Source organism: Solanum lycopersicum, chromosome 10 (genome assembly GCF_036512215.1).
Source record: "Solanum lycopersicum chromosome 10, SLM_r2.1".
Classification (NCBI taxonomy): Eukaryota; Viridiplantae; Streptophyta; class Magnoliopsida; order Solanales; family Solanaceae; genus Solanum; species Solanum lycopersicum.
In genome coordinates, this window is record NC_090809.1 from 41816994 (window position 1) to 41825381 (window position 8388).

Below are 8388 nucleotides of genomic sequence, written 5' to 3' on the forward strand. Positions count from 1 at the left end.
TAGCATATAAAAATAAAGGAATTCAAGATTATTTCGATATTTTTAAAGATGCTTCTTCAAGGTAAGTTTTTTCTCCAAGAATTCCATTCTTTTCAACACAAATTTCTCCATACAATTGTGAATCACTAATAAAAATTATAATTCTTTTCCATAGAGATTTCAAGAAACTTATTCAAAATTCTCAAGAAATGTTTACTTGATTGTTTACCTTCAAACTAGAGTATCAACGCTTCTAATAAAGTTTTTCGTCAAAATTCTTTAAGAACCTTGTTCTCTCAGATATATAAGTCTATATTAGTGTTGGAATAGTTTGTCTTCAAATCTGTAAAAGAGAAATATAGGATTCTACCCCTAGATTTGAGTATTCTTGAGATAAGTTGATTTAAGTTCTTGATTTGATGGTCCTTTTAAAAATTCTATTTTTAATTATTGAGTTTCTATATTTTTATTGAGATCCTTATTAGATTTGTTCATGTCTATAATCCAGCATGAAACCTATTTTGAGTTGTAGATTTTGATTAGATTTTAAAGTCAACACATGAGTTCTTGAACTGAGTTTTTGAGAAAGTAAAGATGAGTTTTGAGAAAAAGTTTTGAAAACATGATTGGTTTGACAGTTGAGTATGAAAACAATGTTTAATCAACATAATATCTACTTATGTCATCAATTTTTATGTAGTATGGTATCCATATATATCATCGATGTTTATGTTGTATGACATACAGACTCATCACTGATCATATTCTAATAGGATTTTAATATATTTATGCGGAAGAGTTTTTAAGTATGAATTGAGTAAGAGTATAGGGAGGACTATGTATTCCTAGAGGTATCACTTTTTACAATGATAAAAGAGAAACTGAGATTTATAAAAGAGTTTTGAGAAGTTTGAGTACCATCTTTTTTAAGAGAGAGTTTTGAGTGGTAATCTCAAAATACATAAAGAGTTATATTTTTAAACATATGAGCCAGTTATTTTTTGGGAGTGGTATTGAGCACCGATATGAGGAGAGTTTTAAAAACTCACAACCCCTGTAAACCATGTACCCTACGTGGGTAGAAAGGGTAATACTTTTTATAGGATTCCTTAATACATTTAGCATAGACTAGTGGATCCACTTAGTTGAGAGGTTCTATACCCCGGCAAAGTATAGGACAGTTTTGCAAGTGCGGGTGAGACATTGTATCATCACATATATCATAGTGATGGTTGTAAGTTAGAGAAACTTCCGTAAAGTTATATTGTATTTTATATACACAAATTGAGTTATTATTGAATTCTTCAGTACATTGAGTTATTGTCTCTACTGTTAAAAGACTTCCATATATTGCATTTTTTAAGGATAATGTCCATGTACCTTCTCAACCTATGCCCGAAATCTCAGAGACACACTTATACTATACTACGGTCCTATTACTCCTTTGAACTTATTTTATTAATAAATTTTTACCCTTTTTAACCTACATGACACTATCTTGTGGGACCAATGATGGTAGACTTTTTTTTCAAACTAGTGCTACGTACACCGAAAAGGGGTAGAAAATAACTTATAAAATAAGTTCAGGGAGGTAATAGAACCTTAGTATAGTATAAGTGTGTCTCTCGGATTTTGGGCATAGGTTGAGGGGGTACTTGTGCACTCATGTTCATATAATTTGTGCGTTTTAGCTGAAAGCTAGGTGTATACTCCTCCGTAAACCTTTTTATGATAAGAACTTTAAGAGGATGGCATTTTAAAACTTAAGTAGTATTTCGTTCTAAAAGATAGTATGAAATACAAGATTATGAGCGGTGGTAGTAAAAGTGCATAGAATTTGAGGAAAATATGTTGAGGTTCAGTAATTAAAGAAAAAGAGATAGGGATGGGGAATATTATGTGATTGAATTCATGCACTCAGTCAGTAATAAGCTGTAAGTTTCCCTTATGAGAAAAATAAGGAATTATAATATTGTAGAGAGTTCTAGATAGAAGAAAGAGGAACAATTACTATTCATGATGAGATAGATTATATTTTTTTTCTAGAATAGAGTTGATGTGAATATGACATCATGTTAGAGAAGACAAAATTCATATGTTGAACATTCGAGCAGAGTATTCATGAGCTGGTAGACCCAAGCTAAGCTTAAGAATTTTGGAGGGGGAAACCCCATGGTAGTCAGAAGATGATAAAACTAGTTGAGAGATAATTTGCAGTAAGTGAGTAAGTAGTACTTAAGTTGTGAACTTGAATATGATGGTAATTTGTGAGTATGGAGAAACTAACACGTAAGGATTGAGTACTTGTCATAAGGTTCTAGTGGATGAGTGTTTCTTAATTTGCATCCAGTAGTTGAAAGTTAGTATAGTAAGCAACCAATTATATTGATATTAGGGTAAGTAATAAACACTAAGCTTGAATTTGAGATAAGTGTCTTGATCAAAAGGATTGAAACATGAGGGTGATGATGATGTCTTGGGATTTGATCTAGATGACATGCCATACAGTAGGTGAGGAAGTGAGGAGTGACTAAGTGACTAGATTAAAAAGACCATTACAATTTGGTGTACCGACAGGGTATGTAATCAGAAGAGGTTAAAAAACTGCTTAAAAAAGAAATCTTAGTAACTGTTTATGGAGAGTTCGATAGTCATGAGATAAGCTTCACCCGAGTGTTAGAGTAAAAAAGGTTGAATATAAGTAAGAGATGTTGGAATAAGTACATAGACATCAAGGTTAATGATCCTATCGTGTTAATGATGGTATGAAATTCTTTTCAAAGGTTATAAATGAGGTGGAAGAAGAGAATGAGCGTTTATTGTGAGAATTAGCTAAATGAGAGCAGATAGTTTGTTTGAATAATAATGCGTGCAAATTATTGTTGGTATGGCAGAGATCATAAGAGTGAGACCGTTCGATACCCAGTCCAGGCGTTATTTGTGGATGAATGCTCCCAACGGGGAAATAAAGTAACACCCAAGAAATTCTTTTAAGACTCAAACCATCCTTTGTTGTGATTAGGATTTTACCAAGGAATATATAATTTCTTAAGTATTAATATCACTAGATATCGCACCTTGAGTTCCAAAAGAATTAAAGAGAATTCATTCAAATCCTTCTAGGTTTTTCTAGGTTTCGGTTAAACATAAAATGATAATAGCATTAAGCACAGAATGAGTTAGAACGCCAAAAAGATAAAAAATGAATGATCTTTGAGTCAACTTTCGAACGTCAAAAAGTTTGCTAGTTTTCAAGCTTGTATGCAAAAGATATGCCCTTTTGAAGTCAGGTTGTTCATTTAAAGAAATTTACCCCAAAAAATGAGGGATATATTAGTCTTTTCCTTACCCCCCCACTTACTCTAAAAGTGAATTACATCCAATTGAGGGTCTAAACTTATTAGAATTAGTTTCATTAATCCCCAAAAGTTTTTTGAGTTTCATATAGAATATTCAAGAGGAGAAAAAGCACAATGTTCAAGCGTCCGTTCAAGAAATTTATGATTTATCTAGGTACCTTATCTTTGAGGAATGTATGCTTCGATAGTGTTGGGATTATTCATCCACATGTCAATAATGATTTTTTTGCAAATCTATCCATAAATATTGAGAAATTTAATTTCTTGATAAGTGCTCTTGAAGTTCCTTATCGATTAAGTTTTGATGTATATTCTATACCGCTCAACTTCAAACAACCATATCTTTTTGATTATAAAGAGTTAAGTGGGTCATAATCTATAAATATAAAGGGATTCAAATATACTTCCCAATGCGATAATTTGGCATCAATCCTATTTCTGAATAAACTTTTATGACTATTTTAGTAACTTATACATTGTTGTTACAAATAAGCCAGTGGAAAAACATTGAAAAAGGTTCTTTTGGGTCGAATTTTAAGCCTCTTGGGTAAAGGAGCATCTTCTTTTGATAAACACCTCACACTTTGAAATATTTCAAGTTGGTTTCCTTCCTTTACATTTCTTTTACGGAATTGATTGTGTTTTACTATGGGGTACCCTATTTAGTATCTTATTTAGCAGTAAGGATGGCTTCCCCCACAGGTTTCTCGGTGATCCTAAATTAATTATCGATGCATTCATAATTTCCTTTAATATTTTGTGTTTTTGTTCCTCCATTCCATTTTACTTTGGTGTATAGGGTTTAATAGTTTGATGAATAATACTATATTGCAAAAATATATCTGCAAAAGGAGATCTATATTCTCCACCCCTATCACTCTAATTAAGTTTTATCTTTAGATTCAATTGATTCTCCTCTTCAATTTTATATTTCTTAAATGTATCAACTACTTCATACTTACTATAACAAAATATATATAACAGTATCAAGAACAATCGTCAATCAAACTTATAAAAATACTCTTTTCCCACCCCGACATTGTATTTTCATATCATACATATCTATATGAATAAGTCTAAAGGTTTTGAATTCCTCTTAACAGACTTATAAGTATGTTTAACAAACTTACATTCATATAAATTTAACATTAATATTTATGACAATTGAAGTCATGGAATACTTCTAAAGTAATCATTTTCTCAAGACTTAGTAAACTACATGCCCCCAACGGGCATGAAATAAAGCATTTGAATCCAATAAGTAAACAGAAGAATAATTCTTTTTAATACTGTCGACAACAATTACATTCAGTTTGAAGAGGTCCTCAATGAGGTAGCATTTTCTTAAGAACATCACATTCTTCCTAATTAGAGATTTGTTAATAAGTAGGACACACAGCAACCCGTTCTTATTGAGCAGTGCAACATATATTGAATTCTTCCTAACAGTAGGAAAGTGGAGAACGTTTTTCAAAGTCAACACCTTGTCAGATATCAGATGGTATTGTTGTGTATTGGTTCACTCTTACACATTTATACATGAATATTCTAGGATATCCAAGGTTCTCTCACATAGAATAACTCAAGGTGTCGTCATAGCCTAAAATGTATCCAAACATAAAAGAGTAGAATAGCTTGAAGTTGTGATTTATGATCCCTTCATGTAGATCTTGACTTGGTAAGACAAGACTATTTCATGGAATCTTAGGATTGAGGATTTATAATATCATATGGATAGCTTGAACTAGCATTGTAAAATGCATTTCATGGTAGCTTGATTTGGTTAGGCCAAAACCATTTAACAGTAGCTTTAGGATTGCCGACATATAATCTCCTAATGGTAGCTTGGGATTGAGATTCATACTCCCCTAAGAATAGATTGACTTAGTAGTACTAATGGTAGCTTAGTATTGATGATCATACTATCATAATTATATCTTCCATATTATCATGGGGTGTAGGATTGGACATTCCTTAAATAGATTTGAGTTACATGATAGTATGCCCTCTGTTGTAGTTTGAGTTAGCATAATTTAGACATGCTAGTTAGATGATTAGCTTGATATTTCCTTGTAGTGGTGTTATTCCCTAGTATCCTTGAATTTATGTATTGTTCTCATTCATGTGTTATGTCTTTCCTTTTACTAAGAAGAGAAGTAACTTAAGAGAATATAGGAAAATAGTGTAGCAGGACTAGTCCCTCGCTAGTGAACATTCATGATATCTTAAAGGAGTACTTAGAGTGGATATTAGTATGTGATTCAATACATACATTGCACAAGTATGACTTGAGGCTAGTTATGAAGGGTTGCTTTACATAGTGTACTTTAGCTTGGGTTGTTGCTATAGTTTTCTTCTTAGGATTGATAAAGGTGGTAGTTCAATTGTCTACATGAAGCAAGACAATAGTGATACCAAATGAGGGTAAATATGACTAGGATGACTTCAAGGTTATTCTTAGTTTGTAAGGTAGTACGAGATGCTTTCCATGCAATTCACAAGTGCATCTTAAGGTTACTTAGGATTATGGTACCTGTATGGTAGAAAAGCATAGAGACTTGACCATGTACACAGACTATGATTAAGATGACAAAAAAGGGATACTTGGTTGGGGTGGTATTATGGGATGCTATTCATGCTTTGCTCATGTATGCTTTTGAGGTTACTTGAGAATGGTTGTAGATGTCTAAAAGTCAATTTTTATTGTATGATACTTATGTTGGAACCTTTTTAATTATGATTACGACTCATCTCATATGCCCATTAAATATGTCTTATGTTGACTTATGATTATATGATGCTCATGTGTGAGATTATTCTATTACAATGTTATTATTTCTTATGTTTGTTTCTTATGTTTAATAACCATTTTGAGATGCACTTTTTTTGTTTTTATACCTTACATACTTGGTACATTTTTTACTAACACATACTTTTCCTACATCCTAACCAAATGTAGGGTTTTGGAGATTGAGTTCCTTTAGGGGATAGGTTTCTAAGTAGAAATAAGACTTTAGGATTTTGTGAGTCGTCGTAGCTTCAAGGTCAAACACATTATTTTCCTTTTTATAATTTGTTTATGTTTTACACTTTTATATATGTTGTGTCCCAATACTTCTATTCAAGAGTCTAATATATGGTTTGAGAAAAAGGTATAGTAATGACTTACGCTTGCTTTATGAAAAATGTTTTCGATTGTATGGGTTTAAAAGAAGTTTTAAATTTTCCATACTTTTGTATTACTTATGTTATTATTAGGGCAAGGGCTTATGTGAGACACTTTAAGGGTCAAGTATGCCATATGTTACACCTATTGTATAACCTTGGGTCGTGACATTGGCGCAAAGATCTTTCAGGTTCGTAGTGAGGTTGGACAAGTTATCATTTCTTTGCCAGACCGAAAAATCAAATGAAAGAAATATAAAAGGAAAGATCAAGTTATCAATACTTGAACAATATAATTGTAGACTTAATAAAATCAACTATAATTCAATTTCCAAGTCCCGAGCAGTTGCAACAAAAACTTGTTGCTACCCAATATACATACAAGTGTACGTGGTCAATTAATTAATATAGTTTCTTGAAGAAACGATTTTTCATTTCCATTGTACTTATGGTCTACTTATGTTTAATACTAGATTCCTCAATAAAAAAGTAACCATTTAAAAAGGTTTGATGATTATTAACTAATATTATGAATTGAGCAGTAACTAAAAGAAAATAATTGTGAATGACTTTAAAGTGATGAGTTAATCAAGGAAAAGACAATTCCCGAACTAATTCCGGTTATCAAGTTAGTGGTTTAAAGGGTTAATTGTATGAGCCGGGCCTCTTGACATTTAGTCTCCTACTCCGATTAGTTGTTGTAACTACATCATTGAGTGGGGCTAGACATGTCTACCTGGATAGCATTTTTACTTTATCTTAATCTGTAACAAAGCAAGTTGTTCATAAGAGTTTCATTCCTAAATACACATCAACTCAATAAATGATCGAGAATTCTATATTCTTTGGTCTATATACTTTACCCTTTCTTTATTTTAAGAATAGACAATAGAATTATTTGTATGGTGATCAAGCATGAAATACTAAAACAAGAAAATAAAAGCAACATATAATAATAACTAAAATTAATTCAAAAACCTTAAATATTCAACATTCAATCCATAGATACAACCCCAAAAAAAGGGTGTTTAGCCACTCATGATATTTGAAAACTGCAAAAGATAGTTGTTCATGCGATTTCTAAAATAAAATAGAGTTAGAGAATAGAAACATATTAAAAAAATTTGAATTCTTGCTCGTGCACACCAAAACGCAGTTGAACCCCATAAACACAACCTAGGGTCATATTTATAGATTTTAGAAAATGTATTTCTGAATTAAGATCAATAAAGATTCCTCATTAAATCCAACTTATGACAAAACGTCCGCTAGACCTTAGGGCATCGTTCCCAAATCACACCTCTCATGCTGGTGCGACGCGCTGTCAGTATGGAAAAATAGAGCTTCACCTAAATATAGTGCATCGCACTTTCGTCGCGCCGGTGATGCTAGGGCATTGTGCCAGATCTTATTCGTTGTGTCATTTCATCGTATTGAATTCCCTTTCTCGCTTCCATCAATCACTTCTTTTAGGAACCATGAAAAATCATTAATCATGTATATTAGTATACAATCACCGCAATTCTACGTTAAACATGCTATTTATATTAGCGGATGTCTTTGAATTACGTTAAAAGTTTGGTAATTTGTAGTAATTGGGCATATAATATGCCCAAGATTATTATTCCTTAATGTTATCTTGAAACATAAGGAAGAACAAGCTAGGGTTCACTTCAAGATCTCAAATTCATCATAACTCTTATGCCTTGATCACTAAGGTATGTTAATATTCACCAATGCAGTCCTTGCCTCCGTCGGGTTCCCAGGATCTTCCAATTTAATAAGTTCAATTCAAAATTCAAAGTTAGAGGTTTATTCAATATACGTGGGTTCTTCTCAATTATGACTTAATTGGATTTTTCTTATCTTGTATTTTATGCATTGA